This window comes from Pristis pectinata, chromosome 3, assembly GCF_009764475.1.
Source record: "Pristis pectinata isolate sPriPec2 chromosome 3, sPriPec2.1.pri, whole genome shotgun sequence".
Taxonomy (NCBI): Eukaryota; Metazoa; Chordata; class Chondrichthyes; order Rhinopristiformes; family Pristidae; genus Pristis; species Pristis pectinata.
The window spans coordinates 100,725,934-100,752,297 of NC_067407.1; positions in this window are offsets into that span (position 1 = coordinate 100,725,934).

Consider the following 26,364-nt stretch of genomic DNA (forward strand, 5'->3'; position numbering starts at 1 on the left):
TCTTCCACATGAGACACTCGCCCATCAGGCATCTCATCTCCCACCTGTGACAGAGTCTACAGATTCCACAGTGGCCTCATCAGCCACTTCAAACCCCACAGAGCTGGAATGGAAACAAGTTATACTTGACCCCAAATGCCTGCCAAAGAAGATGAAGATTTCATTTGACTCCTACCCAAGGCAGGGATAGAAAACCTTAGGGTAAGGAATAATAAAGTTGCCAGCTTTTGAACCTAGCATAAACTAAACCATACCAAATCTATGGCAGCTTTCAATAACAGTCAAATCTTGAGTCAATTTCAGATTTCATAGTCCCTTTAAGTTTGCTTTTCTGAGACAATTTTGAATTTTGAATATAAACTAATGAAAATGACCATTGCAGACAAACACGCCATTTAGCACAGTACCAGGGAAAGCTTATGACTTATTAACATTTATATATTAGGTTCCTTAAGGCTTATTAGATGTTTGCCCCAGGATCATTCAAAATAGACTGTTGTCCAACAGCTAGTCAGTGTCTATCTTTTGCAGGGAATGAGGAATATATATGGGGTCGCTGTAGAGCAAATATAGATCCAGGTGACATGGTTAGCAAACAACAAAGCACAGAACTAACCAATTGCTTTATTGATATCTAATACTTGAACTAAGCAATACCAATACCAAGCTGTGGGCCTTCTTGCTGTAGTCATTTAGCCAACAGTAGGTAGTTATCGTAGGATTTTGACCTACCAATGAGGAACAAGTGATGGTGTATGTCTAATTTAGAACAAAGTGATTACACAAACTTAAGTGTGACTTGAAGAGCACAAAGGAAATTCATTCAAAACAAAGATCAATAAACATGGGATAGTAAAAGAATCAAGGGAAATGCCACAGCACAGGAACCTTGCTCTTGGATAGAAGATTAGCCATGATCTAGAGGTCTTGAAGGGCCATATGGCCTACTCCTGCTACTAATTCTAATGTTGTTACCAAGTGTGGAAGATGTAACTATTATTGAATGCTGCATGGAATCTTGCTGATCAGACGTACAGCAACGCAAAGGTCTGGTGCAGGGTTGGGCGGTTTTTATGTTTGGTGACCATGCCACTCATAAACCATATTTCACTTCCTGTCACAGCTGCATCCATCCAGGGAAGTGGTGACAATTTCATTGCATGCTTGAGCTTTGTTGTCAGCAGTGAGGACTGCAGAATCAGGAGTGAGCCACTCACTGCAGGATACTCAAGTTTTGCCCTCATTTTGGCACCATGGTGTTGATATGACCAAACCAAGATGCTGATTACGGGCACTCACATTGAATGGTAAGGTTGAAGATCTTTCTTCTATTCAAGTTTGTCATCGTCTGTCACTCATGGTGTGCATATTAGCTCAAATTTGTCAACCCAAGCTTGGATATCAGCCAGACCCACAGCAGACAGGCACAGACCGTTTCAATTTAAAATTATTTGATTTAAAATTGCATGCATGGTCTTTCTTAACCATTTTATTTTCACAAACTGATAACTCAAGCACAATCCATTCCCTTCATCATCTTATAAACTTCTAATTAGGTCATTCCCCAAGTCCAGGTTTCTCTAAATTGTGGAATTCAAACTGTTTTAGCCATCTTGATAACAAAAATGACAGCTTTATGGTTTTCTTTTGGAACAACTTGGCTACAAGAGTGGCTAATTCTGATGAGTAGCATTGAATCACATCCATTACTGACCAGTGCCCACTGGAGCTTTTTGATGACATTGGGGATGAACTGAACTGGCTAATGGTAATGTGAACTTCAGGAGAAGGCCAGGTAGGATTTGTCTTCTCAGCACTTTTCATCAACTCATAGAATGGTTACAGGACAGGAGGCTATTCAGCCCATTTCTTCTCTACCAGAGCAATACTCAAGTTCTATTGACTCCCCCCTTCTCTGAAGCCTTGCAAATTCTTCCTCACCATATATTTACTCAACTCCCTCTTGAAAGCCACAGTGGAACCTGTGCCCACCACATCTACAGACAGTACATTCCAGATTTCAAACACATGCTGTCTGAAGTTTTTTCTCCTCATATCATTATTAATCCTCTTCCCCTTTATTTTGTCCTCTAGTCTTCAACCCTCCTCTCAAAGAGGACAGTCTTCCGCTTTCCACTCTGTGCAGATTCATCATCATTTTATATACTTCTGCTAATCTCCCCTCAGCCTCCTGTTCTCCAACGAAAACAATTGCAGACTCTCTAACGGCAACACACACGAAATGCTGGAGGAACTCAGCGGGTCAGGCTGCATCTATTGGAGGGACATTTCCAGCCGACACAGTTCATCAGGACTGTGCAGGATCTCTAATTTGTCCTTGTAAGTGGCGTTGCTCACCCCAGGAAACTTTCTCGTAAATCTCCTCTGAATCATCTCCAATGCCTCCAATTCCTTCCTATAATGTGGCAACCAGAACTCAACACAATGTTCCAGCAGAGGCTTGTCCAGTGTTTTATAAAGGTCCAACATGATTTCCCTGCTTTTATATTCTATGCCTCTGATAAAGACCAGAATTATGTATGTCTTATGAACCAATTTTTCAACTTGCCCTGCCACATTCAGTGACTTGTGCACCCATACCCCAGGTCCCTCTGCTCCTACGCTTCTCTCCAGAACAGTATCCTTTAATCTGTGTTGTTTCTTCTCATTCTTCCTATCAAAATGTACCATTCCACATTTCTTCGCATTAAACTTCATCTGCTAGACATCTGCCCAAACTATCAGCTGCTATTTATCACCACCTCTTCATAGTTCACAATACTGCCAAGTTTTGCGTTATCTGCAAATTTAAAATTATGCACTGCACACCAAAATCTAAGTCATTATATAGAAAAAAAACACAATGGCTCCAGTGCCAATCCCTGGAGAACACCACTATTCACCTTCCTCCAATCCAAAAAACAAGCATTCATCCCAACTCTCTGTTGCCCGTTACTTAGCTAACTTCATATCCAGGCAGTCGGTGTCCATTTATGACAAATACTTCAATTTTGCTGATAAGCCTGTTATGCAGCACCTTATCAAAATCATTCTGAAAGTCAATGTACATCACATTGATTGCACAATCCTCAACAATTCTATCCATTTTCTCATCAAAAAATACTATCATATTGGTTAAACATGATTTACCCTTCACAAATCTGCACTGACTTGCCTTAATTAATCCATTTTCCTCCAGATGATTATTAATCCTTCTCCAGATCAAAGTTTCTAAAAGTTCTCCTGCTTTTGGCTGGGGATACTTATAACCCCCTTCAGCCTTTTCTAGATGCCATAATGAATAAGAGAGCTGCATTCATAGATCACTTGAGTTCTGTTTGTTACTTCATAACCACCTGGATTGATCAACAATTTTGGCTCAGTAACTGACCTAGCTGGATAGACCTTCCCATTTTAAGGCTCTTCCCAATTAGCTCCAGGTACCTGCAGTGGTCTTAATTGGGCAGCAGAAGGAAGCTGTTATGAATTTATCAGGTTCAATAAGTATTTCTAAACATACTAGAGCATTTTCAAGCTTTAACTCTATCAACATATGTCAAGTTTATTAACTAACTATGAGTAAGCAATAATGATGTTGGAGGCATAATATGTCACTGTCGGCAGAGAGCATGAACTAGATATTGGACAACAGAAATTTTGCATCTGTGGATTCTTCAGCAATGTAGTAGGACATTGACGACCAAAAAATGGACCTAGAAAATAGCCCACCCGCTCTACAAGAACATAAGAAAATACGGGCAGGTGTAGACCACTTGGCCCCTCAAGCTTGCCCCAGCATTCGATATGAACATAAATGATCTGCTCCAGGTCTCATCTCCCTTTTTTGCAAGTTCCCCGATCATTCAAAAAATGTATCTATTTCCTTACAAATATTGCCAATGATCTTGCTTCCAAAACCCTCTGTGGCAGAGAAATTCCAGAGATTCACCACTCTCTGCAATAATGGCCAATATGCCATTTGCCTTCCTAACCACTTGCTGCACCTGCCTGCTAAATTTTTGTGATACGTGCACAAGAATACCCAAATCCTGCTGTACTTTGCTCATCTGCAAACCTTCTTTCTGCCTTTAGTCTGCCTTTAGACTCCTCTTAACCCTCGGCTAGTGAGGGAAGAATTCCTGATTGCTAATCAATGCACTCAGTGGAAGTGCATTCATATAGTGATGTTGGGTGAGGACAGATTTAGTGATGTTGCCTCCCCATGTTTATATTTTTTGTCAGGGTCCCTACAGGATCATAAGTAACAGCCTGCATGTATGAAATTCTACATCAATCTTGAACAAGATAGGGCACAAAGAAAGCAGTATGACATAGTCATTAAACAAATGCCTTTTCATAGAACTGGAATCTGTCTAAATAGTTTCAAACTACCATGCCATCAGTACGTCCTGCTGAATACATTCTAAACAAACTGTGGTTTATGCATGGTCATCCTCAGCATTGGAACCCTTGCAATTTTATAAACCTTAATTAGATGATGATTAGCATGGGTTTCCTCCCACATTCCAAAGACGTACGGGTAGGTTAACATGGGTTTAAGTGGGCGGCGTGGACTCGTTGGGCCAGAAGGGCCTGTTACTATGCTGTATAAATAAAGATTTTTTTAAGTCATCCATAAACCTAAATTGGCCTAAACCATAGAACCCCAACTCCTTTAACAATCTTGATAACTAAAATGCTGGCCTCAATTTGTACAAAAACAGTTGGAAGTTTTGTTAGTTCTTACGAGCAGATTTTTAGTACTATTGTAGCGACTCACCGCACTGGCATCGAACCGGCTCCCGACATCGCGACATCGTTGGAGGCCCCGATCCAAGATGGTGCGGGGCCCTCCTCCTTCCCCAGTGTTGGGCTGGGAAAGCCCGCGCGCGGGAAGGTCAGGTGACATACGTGTGATGTCAGCGCGGGAACTGTAGCGCAAGAATTGCTCGGCTACTAAAGGCACACCGCGCCCCGGTCAGCATTCGACCTTCGATTTCGAAACCAGCCACTCTGTGTCTTCATTTTGTAGTGTGTAGCTAGCCGCTACACTATCACAAGGAGCTCTCAACATTGTTTTAAGTAATATTTCTAAATGTCATTACTAGAATTAAAGTATCACAAGTATGAAATTAGTTGTTCAATGCTAGTGAGTATTAATTATATCTTTTTACTTTGTTTAAATAGAAAGGCATTTATATCTCTTTCAACAAAATCTAGTATTTTCAATGTTTATTTATTGGGAGAAAAGTGAATAGAAAATTGAAGTCAAATCAATGATTCTGTGTTGATTACATCAGTAAGGAGGGCAACAGTGCAGAGGAGCACGATATTGCTAAAAGCAACTTCTGGATTTCTGCAATTAGATTGTTTGCCAGAAGTTGCTGTTTGATAGAGTAATGACTCCAGGTATTGGTGATTTTGTTATTATTACAATGCAAATTCCTGGTCAATATCTCTTTTCCTGTAAGGTTACCTCACTGTGGAATATTGAATCATGTTTTGGACACTGAATGCAGAATTCAATGAATGAAATCTGGCAAACATACTTTTCCCAAACTTAGTCTTCAGGAAGTGAGGAGGACAAAGATCTGATGTTACACTGCATACATATGCTTACTGCATTCATCTGTGATTTCTCTCTCCACAATTTAAAGAAACTTAGCAATTAGAGACTCATCTGAAACAGAGAACAAAGGAATTCATGACAAATGCATTAAACATTTGTAAGCTTTTGCTCAACACCAAGGGGGCAAGGTGCTGATTTTTAGTTGGTTAGGATACCCATGGATAGAAATATATTTGTGACTGCTTACATTAAACATGCCATGTAATACAGTAATGAGCATTGTACACTAAATTTTGGCTCCATTGATGTTAGTGGAATTATATTACATGTTTAATACTAGTACATCTGAATGAATTTCAACTGCTCTGTGCCATCAAGGAATCATTCTGTTGCATCTAAAGTATATTATTAGTGTGCATCTGTTCAGTAAAGCATATGAAGCAATGCAGCTTTTTAAATGCTTATGATGTTAAGGGATAGCACTTATTTCCAAAAAGAGGAATGTGAGAGCAAATATTGTTAAATCTGAGGGCCTCTGCAAACAATCATAAATCATTAACTGCATTAAAAAGAGACAAAGAAAATATTGGTGATGCATGTTTTACACAGGTGTAATAAACTGTCCACCAACCGATGAGAGCATTTCACCAGTCGGCAAGTATCCACTTTGAATTGTTGTTGTTGCCTTGTCTGCTAAACTACAGAGCTACAGTCCTGAAGCATTGGCCTGTATTTTGTCGGTAAATGATGACATGTCTGGAACTTATGTGCACACACAGACAAATGAACTTACTGACGGGTTTAGAAGAAGTCTGTCAGTATGCTCAATTTCAACCCATCTCTTTGACCAAGCTTTTATTCAGTTGCCCTAATATCTTCTTATGTGTCAATTTGTTGTATGATAATGCTCCTATAAAACACCGTGGGTATTTTGATTTATATATCCTGAAGTTGTTCTTATATGTTATTGTGAGAGCTCATAACCTCTGACAAATTATGTGGTCTGTCAAGAGTACTTATTCACATTAACTTACTCAGTAAAATGAAACACCCAATATTCATGTTAAAAAAATGACAGAAACAAAGTGAAGGTTCTGGTGAATACTAAACCCTGATTTGACTTTGTGATAAAGACTGTACAAAATGTAAATTAATGTTAGTGATTAGGTAGGACAGTGAAAGGAACATTTTTTTTGGCTTCATAATAGCAACAGTTGAATTAAATATAGATTTCAGTTAAAATGCAGGTTGCAGTGTTTGAAATGCAACTGTATTTTTAGATTTTGATTTATCATTACTATGCATGCTTCTAATCACTGTCAACTTATAAGACACATAATCAGAAACATTCCATTTCATTTCTAAAAGTCTATATTTCCTGTTCATGCCACTCAAATAGTTTGCATCATTGCAGCTGTAAAGGTAGCAAAGACTCTATAATCACACTCTAAGGTGAAAGGTAACCACTTATTCTTACATAAGATTAGACAAGAATGGAAGGATAAAATTGAAGACTAACTTTGTAGTATTTACATATTCTGAAGTTACATTTAAGTTTGGAAAAATGCAATGTACTTTTCTATATTGTACCCTACCTATTTTGTATCATTTCTGTGCATGGGATTTAGGGAGAAGATTCAAAAGCTCATTAAATTAACAAAACGATGCAAGTTGGTGAAAGAGTGGGCAAACTACAAAATGGACTTGAAAAGTCAAAATATCAATGCCAGAGGTACAAGGTAAGTAGCTTAAAATATGCTATTTGTGTTTCAGATTAAAGCCATGCCTGTGATGGCCTTGTTACTGAGACTCCGTCATTACTGACTAAATTTATGGAAGTTAATTTGGTTCCACCATGCATTGCCAAGAATAGCAATGTCCGCAAACTGTAAAAGGGCTGGTACGTCACTGTATCCTGTTTGAAAAGTCTGTGGAAATCCTGGCAAACAATGTAACTAGTGTTTCCATTCTGTTCCTGTGATTCTTCACTTTTTGCCTCAGTGATTATGAATCATTCAAAGAATCCTCACATTAGTTTATTCAACTGCACTATAACGTAACTGGAGGAAATCTTGTCAGGTAAATGCAAGTGTGCAATGCATTTGAGACAGAATGCATTTGGAAACTGGATGTGGTATAACTGAAGTGAAAGAAAACAAATGTTAGTTCCAATTCCAGAATAATGGAACAGAATAATGGTGTGCTCACTCAGGTGTTTAAGGGTGAAAGCACTATAGCCAAATATAACAATTTGCTGGGTAGGTTTGAACTGACTGGAATTCCACATGCTCTGTGGAGCATGTCGCAATTAAGGTGAATTTTAATATTGTTGCAATGACCGAAGCAACATTTGTCCTAAGGAGCTTGCACTAAACTGAGGATTTTGGCAAGTTTGCATTGGAGGGAGAGGAGGCACTGAAACCAATGACTCTGCCAACTCCTCTAATCTTAGTCCTTCAGGTAACAGAGTCAGCAGCAGTGCCATATGAAATTGAGGAGAACTTCTGCCTTGCCTCTTTGTTAATGTTTACATTTAGCAGTCAGGGAAGGGGCAAAGGAAATTAATGTTAAGGCATGGAGTTGCTGAAAAGCCTCACTACTTCATTTTCTTGTTGGTCCAACAGACAGAAAATCTCGGGCTAGGCCTCACTAACAGCCCATCCTGACACAAACTAATTTGGCCCAATTTGAACTTGTAAGTGCATGCAAGACAGCAGCACCTGAAATGCTGCTGTGATCAATCTCTTCACTTTGTTTCTAACCTAGAACTGATAAACACTATCCTGAACAGTGCCTGCTAATGGCACCTGAAGTGGCCACCTGATTCAGATGGCATGCAAACTGGAGCCCTAAGACATGGAAGGAACCACCTAGTGAAACAACTGGGGTGGAGTGTTGCCAATACAACATATGCCAGGGCTCATCAGACAGAACGTCCAATAAAACACCAACAAGAAATCATATGAATAATTTCTGTACTGCCAAGAATAGTAGGAGTCTTAGTGTTTTTTTGGTATTGGTATTGTATTGGTTTTGAAGAGGTAACCATGAAGATAGACGAGGGTAGAACTTCTGCTAGTTGTCTATATGAACTTTAACAAAGCCTTTGACAAGGTCCCACATGGCAGGCTAGTCTGGAAGGTTAGATTGCATGGGAGCCAGGAAGAACTAGCTAATTGGATTCATAATTGGCTCAGTGGTAGGAAGCAGAGTAATGGTCGAAGGTTGTTTCTTGGACTGGAGGCCTGTGACAAGTGGTGTGCCACAGGGGTGGGTGCTGGGACCTTTGTTGTTTGTTATTTGTATAAATGATTTGGATGTGAATGTACAAGGCATGGTTAGTAAGTTTAAGGATGATACTAAAATAAGTGGTATTGTAGACTAAAGTAAGTGGTATTGTAGACAGTGAAGAAGGTTATTAAAAATTACCGGGGGATCTTGATCAGCTGAGTAAGTGGGCTGAGGTTTGGCAAATGGCTTTCAATTCAGATAAGTGCAGACTGTTGAACTTTGGGAAGACAAACCAGGGTAGGACACATACAGTGAATGGTCAGGCCCTGGAAAGTGTTGTGGAACAGAGGGACCTGGAAGTGCAAGTACATAGTTTACTGAAAGCAGCATCACAGGTAAACAGGGTGGTGAAGATGGTGTTTGGCATGCTGGCATTCATCAGTCAGGACATCAAGTACAGGAGTTGGGACACTATGTTGCAGTTGTACAAGACATTGATGAGACTGCACTTGGAGTATTGTGTACAGTTTTGGTCACCCTGTTATAGGAAAGACATCATTAAACTGGAAAGAGTGCAGAGAAGATTTATGAGGATGCTGTCAGGACTCGAGGGCCTGAGTTATAGGGAGAGGTTGGACAGGCTTGGACTTTATTCCTTGGAATGTAGGAGATTGAGGTGTGCCTTTATAGAGGTGTATAAAATCATGAGGGGCATAGATAGGGTGAATGCACATGGTCTTCTTCCTAGGGAAGGGGAACTAAAAACTAGAGGGCATAAGTTTAAGGTGAGAGGTGAAAGATTTAAAAGGGACCTGAGGGGCAACTTCTTCACCCAGAGGGTGGTGTGTATATGGAATGAGCTGCTAGAGAAAGTGGTTTAGGCAGATACAATAACAACATTCAGAAGACATTTGGGTAAGTACATGGATAGGTGGGGTTCAGAGGGATGTTGGCCAAATGCATGCAAGTGGGACTAGCTTGGTGGGCAGCATGGTCGGCATGGATGAGTTGGGCTGAAGGGCCTCTTTCCTTGGTGTATTACTCTTTGACCCACCCCAAACCTCACTTATCTTCACCCTGTTTGATACTGCAAATCATGAAACCAGCAAGGTACATGTGAGAATCCATCTGGATCTTGCACTCCAGCAACCAACATAATAATAGACTCTGCTTTCAAAGTGTACTATGCCTCCCACTCAAATATCTGATAGTCAAAATCCATTGTCCTATTATTAAATGTAGGATTGGTTGACTCTCAAAGCTTGCAATTCCACTGCAAACTAAGTTACAGTTTCACTAATCGTTTTTGGACTACGGTTTCACTAGTCTTTGAAAATAAGTTAATGCAATTAATGACCTTTACACACTTGCCTCATTAGCCAATTCATCATAGACACATACCAGTTTGAGTGTAAATGGACACAAGGTCACCGATGATTTTGATTTCAAAGCATTTGATCCTCTAAGGGATCGACTTGCAGACCTCAGAATAGCACAAATATTTGCACTAAATTCCATCTCAATCCACGATAATTTTCTATATTCTATGCAACTTGAATTATGACTGCTGAGTCTTTAGTCAAAACAGTTATATTAGGAAGGCCAGTGACTATTGAAATATTTAACACAATTTCTTTTTTGATATTTCATGTTTATAAAGAGAACACTTGAAAAGTGCAAACAGCTTTTGTTGCCTCAAGCACTTTTAAATTGGCAGGACACATTTCAGCGAACGCATTATTCACCTATGGTGGTTTAGTTAGAAGGGGATTTAAAATCAATTGTGAAGAATAATGAAGAATTATTCAATTATGGTTAATATCCAGGAGGCACATATAATACCTTCAGTGCTAAACTGTTCCAACTATACGATGATATTAAATGATTAACCAACTTAAAATAAATACAACAGCAGTTCTTGACTTTTTTTAAATTCTCCTCTTTTATATCTTTAAGCCAATGACATGCTGGGTTTCACTTTCACTGGTACTTGCAGTTCCCCATAATCCTGGCCAAGTGGCCATTCTTTGTGAACCTGCTCAGCAAAGGACCTCTGACCTTGATTTGCCTGAAGTCAAGAGTATATTTAGCTGGATTATACATGGAAGAATAATAGGTTTACAAATGCTTCCATATGATGAATCCCCTAGAAACATCATCACATATCCAGCAGTCTCTCATAATGATTGAAGAAAAATGACAGCTATATATTTCATAATTGAAGAAAAAGTGCCCAATTAAATATACGATTAGAACAACAAATGTACAAATCATAGGACAGAACTGAAATTGGATGATGTTGTAGGCCTCTTGTGATCTCTTCACTTATTCTCTAGGGTCCTGCAACTCCAATTTGTAAACATATCCTGCAGAAAGCAGCTGTATTATAATAAATAATTTAAACGCTCCATGATGTCAAATGAAGAAAACAGTCATTTTCTCACTTTGTCTGTGACAATTTACTGTGTCCAATTCCTTGGCCAAATGAACAAGTTATCCAGGACCAAGTTAACTGGATAACTTGTTTATCCAGTTAACTTGATCCTGGATAACTTGTTTATCCAGTTAACTTGGTCCTTAGCATTAATCTCTCGACATTATTGGTTGAGACACAGAGAGGTGAATGAAAGTGGTTTAGGCTGAATTGCCCTCTAATTTCCTGATGGAGGGGATCTTCAGGTCGGTTCAATATCCCTCTGACAATCCATCTCTCAGAGCTCTACATAAGAGGAATCATGGATGCAAGACTTCACTATGCCACTCAATGACACTGTGCGTTTGTAAACCAATTCTTTGCTTCACTGGGTGCTCCTGCAAAACTATTTGATGAATACATTAATTTCCATTGATAGAATCATTTAAGCTTTCACCTCTGCCAAAAATAAATCCTTCATATTCCTACATTTCCAGAAAAAAAACATTCTGCTGTTCAAAAGAATCATAAATATATCAAAGACATAAGGAGGCTTTCTAGCCCATCACGTTCATGCCATCTGAAAACTGACTTATGTTAATACCACTTTGCAGGTCTTAATTTGTAGCCCTGTGGTTTATGCACTTGAATTGTTTATCCAGGTACTTTTTAAACATGGAAATGGTTTCTGACTGTACCATCCTTTCAGACAGAGAGTCTCAGCCTCTACCACTCAGAGAGAAGTCAATTTTCCCCTACCCACACCATAATCCATCACCAATCAACCTAAAGTCTATGCACCACAGTCACTGACTCCCCACCGCTAAGGATTTTTTTTTGCTCTGATGATGCTGTTTATACATCTCCCCTCAGTCTCCTTTGTTCCAAGGAAAGCAACCCCAGCCAAGATGGTTTCTCTTCAGAATTATAATTCTCCAGCCCAAGCAACTTCCTGTAAATCTCCTCAGCTCCCTTTCTAGCACCTTCACATCCTTCCTGTGGTGTGATGACCAGAACTGCACTGCACACGTCTGTGTCTGCACACTAGCTGTGGTTAACTGATGGTTTATACAGTTCTGGCATTACCTCCCTGCTCTTATACCCTATGGCTCAGCCAATGAAGAAACACATAATTTTTTGTCTTTTTAATTACTTTATAAGACCTTCAGAATGAGGAGTAGGAGTTGGCCATCTGGCTCTTTGAGCTTGCTCCACCATTCATCAAGATCACTGCTGATCATTTAACTTGACACCATTTTCCTCCAGCATCCCCTGAATCCCCTAATATTCAGAAATCTATTGATCTCAGCACTGAACAAGCACAGCCACTGTCTCCACAACCCTCCAAGGAAGAAAATTCAAAAGATTCATCTCTCTCTGCAAAAAGACATTTTTCTTCATCTCAGTTTCAAACACCCTACTCCTTATACTGAGACAGTGGTTGAAGACTCCTTAGCCAGGGGGAACACCCTCCCTATATCCAGCCTATCAAGCCCCGTAAGAATGTTTTAAGTCTCAATGAGATCTCCTCTAATTTTTCTATGAATGTAAGCCTAGTCTAGTGAATCTCTCTGAAACTAGTCTAGTGAATCTCTGCTGCACTCACTCTTGTGGCAAATTTATCCTCCTTTGGGTAAGGAGATGAAAATTGTACATAGTGTGATATCACCAAGGCCCTATATAGTTATAGTAAGACAGCATTACTCCTATTTTCAAATCCACTCATAAAAATAGCTTAAAATACCAAGTGTCTTCCTAATTACTTGTTGTACCCGTATGTTAGATTTCAGTGACATATATATTAGGATGCCCAGGTGTGTTTGAACATCACCATTTCCCAATGTATCTGCTTTTAAGAAATAATTGCTTTTCTATCTGTGAATTGAAGTGAATGACCTCATATTTTCCCACATCATATTCCAACTGCCAAATTCTTGCTCACTCAGTTAACTTGACTTTATCCCCTTGAAACCTCTTTACAATCCCTTTCCCTACTCACAATCCTACCTAGTTTTCTTATCATCAGAGAACTTGGAAATATGACATTTGGTTTTCACAACTAAATTACCAATATAGATTGTGAATAGTTGAGGCCCATGCATGACCCTTAGTAGCGGCTTGAAAACTTGAAAAGGACCCTTTCTTTCCCACTTTCCATCTATTAGCCAACTCTCAATCCATACCAGTACATTGCCTCTAACTCCATGTCCCCCAACCTTCCTGAAAATCTTAATTCATCACATCTACTGGTTTCCCATTATGTATTTCACAAGTTACACCCTCAGTGAACTCCACTAGATCAATCAAACATGATTTCTCTTTCACAGATCCATGCCAACACTGCTCAGTCCTATTACTCCTTCCTTGATTTTGTTATTACATCCTTCATTATAGATTCTAGCAAGTTCTTGACCACTGATACAGGTCTCAATTTTCTCTCTCCAGCCCTTCTTAAATACTGGGATCCTATTCAATCTCCAGGATCAATTCCAGAATCTATAGAATTTTGAAAGATGATAAACAGCTTCATCTACTAACTCTTATGTTCTTATGTTAAAAGATTTAACATTGAGGAAATGTTAGCATATATTAGCAGCAATTTCAAACCATCCAAATCCAAATGTGCCTTGCCAAATGTCATTTGTCTCAATACTTAAGACAGTCAAGGAGAGTAGCTGCTATTTCACGTTTTGCTTAGCTTGCCGCTGTGCGTGAATAATGATCTCATGAAGTGGATTGGAATCATATCGCTGCAAACTATCAAATGTGTAGGATCCTGTGGATATTCTGAACTGGTCAATTCAAATAGGTCATTGCTTTGGAAGCGAGAACAATGTGAAGATGTGTGTTTCTTTTGCTGACTGCCCAGTTGTACTACAAAATGAAAATAAAATACATTATAGATCTTATTTTGTAGTTTTTGAAGTACATCCAATTTTTTTTTACAAGTTGGATGAATTTTCTGTAATATGTTCCCTGCTGGGCAAGAACCATGATAAATAATTGATAGAATTTTTTGGCATTGAATACAAGTAATTAGAAGAAAAATTAAGAATAAAATTAGATATGTTCTACTACCACAGATCACTGTGGGAATTAAGAGGAAATTAAAAGATCTGGTTGGTTAAAATATACATACACATCATACATATAAAACAGGTCTACCTCTCTCCACTCTCAAAATCTATGCAAAATTCATAGCTAAAACTATGTATTACATACTTAAATTGCCAAGCTCTTTCTCAAGTGGGATAAGGAAACAGGCTAATAGTAAGTCTACAATGAAATATGTTAGCTACAAATGCAATTCAGATCAGCTAAATAATCCTTGGAATAAACTATAGAGAAGTCTTATGTAATGAATCAAACATTTTGCATTGCAGGCCTATTTCCTGAAATAATTTGTTAAGGTGTCTATAGTCTTGGACCACTGAGGCAAAATATATTTGAGAATTTCAGAGTGAAGGGCCAAACTCAATCTCTACAAGGAAGACGGAAACTGCTGAATTCACCAGGGCCCCTTTTAGGATAGCTCAGGCACCCACCTCAAATGTGCACAGAAGGTCCTGTATCCAGTTCAGAAAACTGTGTTGTGCCTAGTAATAGTCAGGTAGGCTCTGTACAGGTAAGTGAACTTTCTTGTTCGATGAACCTCTTGAATCAACATTCAAGAGATTACACGCATTTAGGTGCAGAAATAGGAAATGCTACAGTTAAGGAACAAAGGAAATCTTTATCCTAAGCATCTTCTGCCCCTTGACTGACTTAGCTTTACCTTCAGTGATCAGGTGATTCAATGTGCCCAGGTACAGAGAGGGGAAAACTGCTTATTCTCTGTAATCATAAGAGCACAAGAAAATAGGAGCAGGAATAGGTCACCAGGCCCCTCAAGCCAGCCCTATCATTCAATATGATGATGGATTATCTGTGTTGCCCTCAACTCCTCTGCTGTGCCAGTTCCTCACAATCCTCAACTCCTTGATCTTTCAAATATTTATCAATTTCCACCTTAAGTACAATCTAATGATCTGGCCTCTGCCACCCTTGGGGGAAGAGAATTCCAGAGATTCATTACTCTCCGAGAGAGGTTTTTACCCACCTCAGTTATAAAGGACCAACCCCTTGTAGTTATTTCCCCTTGTTTGTGACTCTCCTACTTGTGAAAACATCCCGATATATACCCTGTCAAGCCCCCTTAGGACCTTATATGTTTGAATGTCACCCCTCATTCCTCTAAACTCCAAGGAATACAGACTCCAACTGTCTAACCTCTCTTGATAGGACAACACTCTCATCCCTGGAACCAGTTGGGGAATCTCACTTAATGCTACCATATCCTTTTGTTAGGCAAGGCTACCAAAACACTGCATTGTATTCCAGATGTGACAACACCAGCACCCCAAATAACTAACAAAACCTCCCTATTCTTATACTTCATTGCAAAGGGGTTGGAGTCTAAGGAAAAAAAGTACTTAGGATTTTGATATAAATGTATTGAATTAATCTTGTCAAGTGGCAGAAAACTGATCCTTTGACCAAAATTATAATATCAAAAAATGCCATTAAGTTAAAATCTCAATTGCTTCCTGTGACTGATAAGGACCGATATTAAGAGAATGCATTGTATTTGAATGCCCTTTCTCCGTTTGTTCATTTTCCTCTTCTTTGCCAATTTGCATTATAGTCACTGATGCATATGATATAATCTTCTGGGGTTATATCAGTTACAGCAGACAGACTTTGAGAATCTGAAAGATTACTTTGCAAGCATAATTATGCACATCTGGTGTTCTGTCAGGGATAACCTACAATCGTGGCACAAATGATGGAAAACTGTCAGAATTTTGCACACAAACGAGAAAAATATCTGACAAATATACCAGACTCCTGTCATCTTGCTTCATACAAAATGTTATTAATTTATGAAGAATTTACGCAGAAACCTCCTATTAAAATAATTGTATTCTATGATTAGAATCCGTGGCAATTCTTAAATTAAAAAAAATCACATCATATGGAAATCATGAGGAAATAAGCTCTATGTTACGCGAAGATCTCAATGGACTGATCAGATGAACATAAAACTGGCAAATAGAATTCAGTCCAGACAAGTGTGGGATCATTTGGGGAAAACAAACAAGGTAAGGGAACAGACTATAAATGGTAGGAGAGAGCAACAGAAGGATCTTGGTGTGCAAGTACAGATAGCCCTCAATGTAGTAGGGCATGCAGAAATAGTAAACTGGCCATTATTACGATAGGAATTTGAGTACGGAAGATATCCTACTGCAATTATACAAGACCCTTGTGATACTGCACCTGGAGCATTATGTACAGTTTTGGTCTCCTTGCCTATACTTGCAATAGAAGAGTGCAGCAAAGATTCACTGGATGGGTTCTTGGGGTGGCCGATTTGTCATACAAGGAGAGTGAGTATATTACACTTGTATTGTCTAGAGTTTAGTAAAATGAGAAGTGACCTTTCTGAAACCTTCAGAATTCTTCCAGATCTCAACAGGATGGGGGTGGGGAGGATGTTTCCCTTGGATGAGGAGACTTGAACCAAGGGGGTTCCAGTCCCAGAATATGGGTTAGGCCACTTAGAACTGAAGTGAAGAGAAATTTCTTCACTCTGATGGTGGGAAACCTTTGAAAATCTCTACTCTCTGTGGAGACTCAGGCATTAAGTTCATTCCAAACAGAAATAGAGTTGCAGATATTATGGGAATCAAGGAATAGGGGACAGTGCTGGAAAATGTCATCAAGGTACATCAGCTGTGATCTCATGCAAAGGGCCAGTGACCTTCTCATGCTTCTAATTCTCATGTTCTTAAGTCACAGTTTTAGAATATATGTTATAAATACATGTGTTTACAGGTCAAAACTGAAGCTGGATTTTCTCCATTCATTCTGGAGTGTCGGAGAATGAGGGGAGATCTTATTGTGAGGTGTATAGATAGGGTGAATGCATGCAGGCTTTTTATCCTCAGGTTGGGCGAGACTAGAACTAGAGGACATAGGTTTAAGGTGAAAGGTGAAATATATAAGGGGAATCTGAGGGGGAAGCTTCTTCACTCGGAGGGTGGTGCAAGTGCGGAATGGTAGATGCAGGTTCAATTGTAACATTTAAGAGAGGTTTAGATAGGTACGTGAATGGGAGGGGTTTGGAGGGATATGGTTCAGATGCAGGTAGATGGGACTAGGCAGAAGATCAGGTTGGCATGGACTAGATGGGCTGAAGGGCCTGTTTCTGTGCTGCAGTACTCTGTAACTCCATCCACCACAAATACTCATAAAATCAGCTTTTTGTTTGAAATACCTTTCAACTTAAAGCATGTAAAAAGGAATCACTTCAAATGTAGATGCTCTTGCTAGTCTGGAACTGAACCATTGTATCATAGTGAATTTCAGTGTACTGACCTGTCTGGGAAAATGGTTCCACCTTCAAAAGATGTTGACACAGAGGTGAGAGGAGCATCCATCAGTGACCCAGAAGGGAAAGTTAAGAGACCCACTTCAAATTAATAGAGGCCAGGTACTTCAAAAAATCCCCTATATCACTATATCCATGCATATGAATCCCAATTACTATTAATATGAAAAGTTTTCCAAATGTATTATGTATATTAAAACTGAAATTCATTCTTCAGTTATAAACCAATAATGTTTTTCAATGCAAATAATGAAAGGGATTGATCTGATTTAAATAGCAAAAATTCAGGGACACCAATTGAATCCAATTCCATTTGTAACACATCTGGGATGAGGCAAACAATCCACCTGCAGAAAATGAGTATTTCATTTAAGTATTATATTATGGTTGCTTTCTTCATTCTAACTTTCATTCTATTTTTAATCACAAGGTGCTGGATTTCCCATCCCCTGGAAACTTTACAGCTGAAACCAAGCAAGAAGAGCCCAAATGGAATAAGTTAGTGCCCTTACAGCACTTATTCTGGACAGGGAGAGCAGTAAATGCCACCTTAAGGCCCTAAAAACGTATTGCTAATTACATTCCTACCCCTCATGCTAGATATTCCTCCACCCAATATTCTATCTGCTCCCCCAACCACCAATAGGCCCCATCCCATGATCCTGATACTACCCATGTGATCCTGACATCCCAACAATCAGTCTTACTGCCTGCCAACTTGGTCTAGCTGGCTTCAGTTTTCCAAAGCAGTCTTTTTGTCAAAGTGGCCATCAGTCACGTCAAGCAGTGCCCATTAAAGAAGAGCGTGCAGTTAATTTTTTCAGAATATTTAGGAAAGTTTGAGAACAACAGTCTCAAACAAAAACATTGAGAACGATAGTTCTCAAAGCTCTGACCCTCCTCACCATACAAACACACAACAAATTCAGCTTCAATCTGAAATCCAGGCTATTAACCTGGCTTCTCTCTCTACAGATGCTGTCTGACCTGCTGAGTATTTCCAGCATGTTCTGCTTGATTTCAACAACCTACCATATGGTACTTTTATTTTGGTTCTTAGCTCTGCATTTAAAATGTGTACAAGGGTGGAATTTTAATTGGTGATGTTATATGACTGAAATTTCTGGTGGCAGAATGTTTGCTAGAAACCTAAAATAACAACAGACAATTCTGAAAATCCTCAGCAGTTCAGGGAGTATGTCCAAAGAGAGAAAGAGAGTTAATATTTCACATCATTCACCTTCTCACCTGAATTTTTTAAGAATAATAGAAATAACCAAGTTGAGCAGCCATACAGTAGCTACTGTGTTCCTGCTACTAACATGAAGGAGTATTTGAGCTTGAGCCTCAAGTGTGCTGCTGCAGCCATTATGCTAAAGATAAATGATGCCTTATCCAATTCCCTCTGATATAGCAGAGAACAGACACTGCCAATTACCTTTACATCAACTTGAGAGGTGCTACTTTATTGATGATGTGCAAAATGTTCAATCACTGGGGTAAATAGAGGTGTTTCTTGGGCATTAAGATGGCAACAAGTAAGATAGAAAAAAATAAAATTCTCAGGAGTTTTAATCAGCTTTCTTTTCTATCTGTGTCACTTATTTGTTCTGCTGTGCATCAGAAGTGATCGCCAAGCTAAGGAGCAAAATATCTGGAGCTAAGATGAATATGTTCAACCCCCATGGAGTAAAAATAGTGGAGCAATATCACAACTTTTCTCAACAGAATTGCTGGATCATTACAGCACAATCCTTACCAAACAGCAGTTGTTTCCATTGGTGTGTGACAATAGCTTCACGTGTATTTATCCATTAACCATTTCCTTAGGATTCACTATTCAGTACCTGGGGTTTATCATACAATGATACATTAATTCAATTACAAGTAGAATGTTCATATTCTATGTAACAAACGATAGGACATTGCTGCTGTAAAATTCACTGCTGATTCTCTGAGCAGTCACTTAATTAAAATTGGCTTTAAAAGTAATTTGTCCATAAAATGTTGCTGCCAGATATGCATATATAATTTTATGGTGAAAGTTATTGTGTGTTAATCAATATTGTATATACTTTCTTGAAAATCAGTCATATAAATGTCAAGGCTGTTTCATACAATAACCTCAGAGCCCTATAAAATTTTATTGTTTTTTATTACCATGTAAAAATGTATTGTAGAAAGTACTGCATTAAGGGTACCAGCACATATAGTGAAATAAATGAAGAATGTCTATGCATTCCAACTTTAATGTTTAATATGTAAGCTCTCAGCATGAAAAAGCAGTTTGTTAAATCTTAAATAATTTCAAATTATTCACTTCATGATGAAGATAAAATCTGTATGCACAATGATTCTACCTGCTCTGTATTTTTTTTAAAAAGCATAGCAATATAAATAGGTATTGATTATTATTGATTGGCATCATAATATATTGTGAGAAAAATTGAATGAAGCTGATTCAAAGGGTTTGGAAGCGATGCTAATGTATATAGTGCAGCAAGTCCTTAATAAGATTAAAAAACTTTATTATAATGGCACTGCAGTTTTAAATAACAGCTGTTTGCATTTTTTTCATTTTAAATTAGTTTTCTGCCTCTTTTGCCATTCTAGCTCAGTGCAGTGAGTTTACATGAATAGATTTTTCAGTTTTTGTGTTTCCTGCAGGACAAGGGAAAGGTCAACTTATTCACTTTGTGAGATCCTAAGGTAGAGTTATAGTGATAGTGCCCTGGAATCTGGGCTCTCCCATAAAACTCTCAGGTCCCTAGAGCATAATAATGAGATCTTGGTCAGCATGAACGAGTTGGACCAAAAGAACCTGTTTAAGTGCTGTATGACTCTATGACTCTAAAATAAATTGGTGCTTTTGGTGTAAAAGCATTTTAAGGAAATTTTAAAAGTTTTGTTAAACTTTTAGAATATATGTGGCATACATAGAAAGAGAAACAGAGTTAATTTTAACTCTGTTTCTCTTTCTACATATGCCACATATACATATTCTTGGGGAAAGAGAAACAGAGTTAATGTCATCTCTGTTTCTCTTTCCCCAGACGCTGCCTGACCTGCTGAGGTTCCAGCATTTTCTGTTTTTATCTCAGATTTCCAGCATCTGCAGTTTTTTGATTTTCATTCAGTGGATTAAGAATTTGACCAGTATACACCACAGAGTCAGAGTAATACAGCATAGAAACAGGCCATATATCCCAACTCATCCACGCCGACCCTGGTGCCCACCAAACGAGTCCCATTTGCCTGTGTTTGGCCCATATCCCTCCAAACCTCTCCTCTGTGTGCTTATCCAGATATCTTTTGAACGTTGTTAATGTACCTGCCTCAACCACTTTACATGGCAGCTCATTCCATATACACAGTTCCCTCTGTGTGAAATTGTCCCTCAGGTCCCTTTTAAATCTTTCACCTCTCACCTTAAACCCTCTCCCCTTCCCTGCAAAAAAGACTATGTACATTCACCCTATTTATGTCCCTCATGATTTTATATACCTCTATAAGGTCACCCCTCAATCTTCTACACTCTAAGGACTAAAGTTCTAGCCTGCCCAACCTCTCTCTACAACTCTGGCCCTCGAGTCCTGGCAGCATCCTCGTAAATCTTCTCTGCACTCTTTCCAGTTTAATGATGTCAGGGCAACCAAAACTGAACACAATTTCCTGAACATAAGGAAACTAATAAATGGCATAGTATTCATTAAAATTACTTTTCATTATTTAAACTGTGATTTAGAAGACATTGATTAAAAATGGTAACTTTTTGTGACAAACCTAGTTTTCACAGGTTCTTAACTAAATCAAGGAATACCTTTTATTCAGAGAGAATTTTGGAGAAACTTGAATTGTATCATTACTCTGGAAAGCTAATTCAATTTTAACCACCTCTTTCTGGCATACCTAGCACTGCGGCAGCACAAAGAAGTGGCAATAGACTTGAAAGAGTCATGTGGCTCAGCATAAAGGCTACCTACCACACATGCTCTCTTTATACTGTATTATTAGCTCTAGTTAATGATCTTGTCTGGAGGAGCTGCAGTCTCTTTGCTTTGAGAGCTTGGTGTCTCCAATCATTAATGCAAAGGCCTATAATGCTCAGAACAATTGTTGGAGGACATTTGTACGTGGCACCCAATGATTGATAATGTGGGGAACAGCAGGCATTTGCGAGGTTTCAGAATCCCTTCTCCCAAAGTCACCAAAAAATTCTTCAAATCAATTGAATCCTGTCATGATACACGTTAGAATCTGAAACCACAACAGCAGGGGAGCATTCAATATTTAGATGGACTCATTGAAGTGATGACTGCAGGTGCACAGCTGTTGGAGCACTCGTACATCAGACTTCAGCATTTCTGTTCATTCAATCCAATCATTTTACTGTTGTCATACAGATCAGTGACTGTGCAGCAAAGACCACATCCCCCAACTTCCAGCAGATCCACTGACGTCAAAAACAGAAGTTTGGTTGTGAAGTACAAAGCAAAATTATTAGTACCTTCTTAATCTGGGCCGTTTGAAATGTATATTTATCCCTGCTGCTGCGAACTATCATCGGCACTTGGTGCTTAAACAAATAAAAAAGGAGGAAATGCCGAATGAAACAAGCAGTCTTTGTGGGAATGCAGTGGACTTTAACACAGGAGTTGGTAAGTTTGATTTCGACTGTTGGGCCTCCTTAACACGTCCGCTTCCTAATTGCCCACCTCATGCAGATCTGCTGGCATGAAGGTATATGTGGTGAAGTGCATCTGAGAGCAACGATGGGAATGGAGCAACAAGTAGTACTTTTAGCGGCCTAAAACTCGTGGAGCTGAGAGGGCATTCCGGCTCCCACTATCACTTCAAAAAAATCAATCATCTTTCAGGATCTCTCATGTTCTAATCCATTTTTTTTAGCAATTGAAAGTTAATGAAATGGAAAAAGATGCCTTCTTCACATACCCAAGTTACATAGCCAAGATTTTAAGTCTGAACGAGCATCAGGATTAAAACAAATTGTTTGTCCTGCCAAATTCTAATAGCCAAAAGAACCATAAAGAAAACTAGAGAGGTATGCAGGATGCAGAATTACCTGGAACTTGTGTAATAAATAACTAAGATCCATGGGGCTAAATGGAAATAAAATTAATATTATTCCATATACTATATTGTTTATTCAGAGACAAGAACCAAGTCTTCATAATTCATTGCTTCAAACTTTTCCAAGTCACAGTGTCATGAACTGCATTTTAATGGGTTATCACAATGTTTTCTTTTCCTTGGATGTTTTTTTTACAAAAGTAACATATGCTTGTATTTCAGTCCTCTCAAACTACTGGACATTAAATTTAGAAGTAAAGATCCAATTTTGATAGTTTGGTAGAAAGCTGCTGAATCTGAAACAATACCAAAAATCTGAAAGTGATAACACTGCTTGTATTTACATATTAGATAGTAAATAAAGGAAGAATACCTATCCCTAAATTTAAATGCAAAAGACAAGGCAGTTTCACTAACCCCATCTCCCAGCAGTAAATTGCGTGAAAAATAAGTGTTCTCCAGAAATATTGTTCTAATATTTCACAATGCACAGATTGTCCAAGCAGAAAATCCTTTCATGAACAGCTCCCTGATAAGAATCAGAGAACTTAACCTAAAATTTAGTTTGTAATTTGGAAGGGAAAGTTCACTATTTAACTTCATAAAGATGCACATTGGAATTGGTTACATAAAGCTGATGCTAACATGTTATGAAGCTAAAATTGTATTAAAAGGATATTTTTGTGCTGTGGTGGGTTGTTTCTGCCCACAATTTTAAAAGCAAGCCGTGCATGGCCATTTCAAGTATACTGTACTTGTTAATTTATCATGTCAATTTGAGAAACCTCAGAGTGCACATGAAACAATACCCAGTATTCAACGCCCTTTGGGGTAGGTTTTAACCTTGTGTCATTTTGTAAGATGACTGACAGCAAATTCACAGTGCCTTTTCCATTGTCCTGGTTTTTATTGCCCTTGAGGTCCACCACTGAAATCAATAGCACAATGATGAGTAAGAAATACTGTATATCTGGTCCCTTTCCAGTCTCAAGTGCTCAGTAAACTGGTCGAGTTTGCTGAGCCAAATGGTGAAACTAGCTTGTTATTTTCTAGTCATTACAACAAAACAACACAAGGAAATGAACAGAATACTTTTTATAACAGTATAATAATCATGAATGTGTTTCAACGGTCAAATTGTAGCACCAGGTCTTTTTGGTCAACCTTATTGATTTCATAGACACTGGTATTGTGGGGTTTGAAGTGTACACTGCTGCTACATTAATGATTTTTGCTGACCTTGATATAATCTGAAGAATTTAAGATTTAACATTGCTTTGAACTCTGAGTCACTTTGTGCAGTCTATAACTACAGGGATGATTACCACTTATTCATAATCATTTCAGTATAAAGTCAACTTTCAAAGCATATGATGACTGGAATAGTACATGCAGCATTAGTCACTCAGTGTGTTTCTAAAAAGAATCTTTGATAGTGTGTCAGAGCAAATTAGCTCCTCATTGTTGCCAATTTGGCAGACAAAGCTGATTATTCTCTGAAATCACACTGCATATGTGCACAAAATTATAATTAATAACCATAGATGTCAATCATGCTTTAATAATAATAATTTAGTATTTAGAGGCCAAAATGGGTTATTGGCATCAGTGCCATCAAATGTAAAATATAGGGCAATTAATAGCGATGAATTCAGTTTCAGTTCACTGCTACAACAATTCACGCATTTAATTTCAAAAGTCAAGTTTAGCAGCTGGACACATGACCCACGATGCAATTGCGTCTGGGATTGGCCCGCTGAAAACCAACTGCAGTAAATATATGCAGAATGTGTTCAGCTCTTTTTCGCATTCAGGCAAATGAGAAAAGCAATCAGCCTGACATTCATCTGACATGGGTTAAGGTACTGAGTTCATAAATTATTTCTCTTTTGCATTTTATACTCTGCAGAGAATGGGAAAATGATGTTATTTTCAGTAATACAAGGCACAGATGGGAATACTCTAGTGCAAGTACTGAAAACCAAGAGGCTGATGGATGGCTTCTCGTGGCAGGGTCCGGCTATCAAATGATGAAATAAACCTGAATTACACAGTTTGAATGCAAGGCTGCTGAAATGTAGCATAAAGTATACTTATGAATCAGCCTTTGTCTTCTGTTGGAATCTGTTGATAAGGAATATTAAGAACCTAGCTCCTGACACTTGAAGATTTGCTGCGTGTAATATATTTTGTTGCTTTGGGGTTTCATTCAAATATATAGACTGTCAAATGGGCTCTTTTCTCATTAGCTCAGGAATGTCATTTTCACAAAAGATTTTACAAACCTAGACAAGTTGTGGTGACATACAAAAAGAGAAAGAGTAATTTCTTCTTTTAAATGGACACTTCTTAACAATAGAAAGGAAGCATTTGATGGTGTTCCAGTGTCTAAAACCATTGGTAATAAAGTACTATGTTTACCCTAAATCATTTAAGGCTTTGAGAATTAAAGTTATATTTTATAAGTTAGTTGTGTAATTTGTTACCTCTTCACAGAGCAAATGCTAATTCTGAAGATGGCAAGCTGCTGTACCTCTCCAAAGCATAGTGTCAAGCTACAGTTTGTGTTCCTTTCAACACCTGCAGACAGCAAAATCAGTGGCTATGGAAAAGATGGCATCAAGTGAATGGAACATGAGATCGAGTTTCTGACATGATCACCAGAGATATTAAACTAGTCATGTTCAAACATTATTTAAAATTGCTGTTCAATGTGAAAAATAGTTTTAATTGCAATTAAAATGGCAAACAGCATATGTTGGCTCTCCAGAGATTTGCTTTGCAGAAATGTGCAATCATTCAAATTAAAGGTGATATTTGACAAATTACAATTTGATTGTTACCATGAATCACTCACTGGTGATAGAAGCAGAATATTATAGCAGTGCTGAATGTTATTGAACAGAGAGGGGTAGGAAATTTTAAAAAATTAGATATTCAAGGAAACAATGTTTAAGCAGGCAGTTCCTTGATTTGTCAGTTTGAGTCCATTTGATGAAAAGCTGAAATGAAAATATTGAAATAACATGTTTGTAAATTAATATATTTTATAAAAATAGACTTTCACAGAAGACTTTCTTGTTGGTTCAGTTTCCAGCTTTATTTGAAATAAAAAGAGAGTTAAAAGCATGTTCAGCTCCATTGAAAGTTAGGAAGGTTATTTTGCATGGTAGTGGGACACCAGGGAGCACTCGGCTTGAGTAAACAAGCGTGCAGCACTAATTATCAGTGCACTGGGCTCAGAAAGGAGTCCTAATGAAGAGAAGACTTCAATCTGCCCAGTTTGATGAATGTCCTAGTCCCTACTGGCAGAGGAAGAGAAGAGCACTTGTCTCAACTGATCTTCTCAGATGCAATTACTGCAGTGGAAGTGATTGCTGACCCACAGTAAATGATAGGGAGGTTACACATGCTGAGTGTCATGAGTGCAATGGGCAACTTGTAAGACAGCCAATTACTTTGGACTTTGTCACATGACTGACAAATGTAGTGCATGTACATCACATGAAAGTGATCCACAGAAAACAGCACATTAAATTATTTTGAATTATGACAATACTCTTGACAACAATAGCTTCTTTCATTTCACGACATCTGCCTTAATGATAATTGCTGGAACTCAACCAA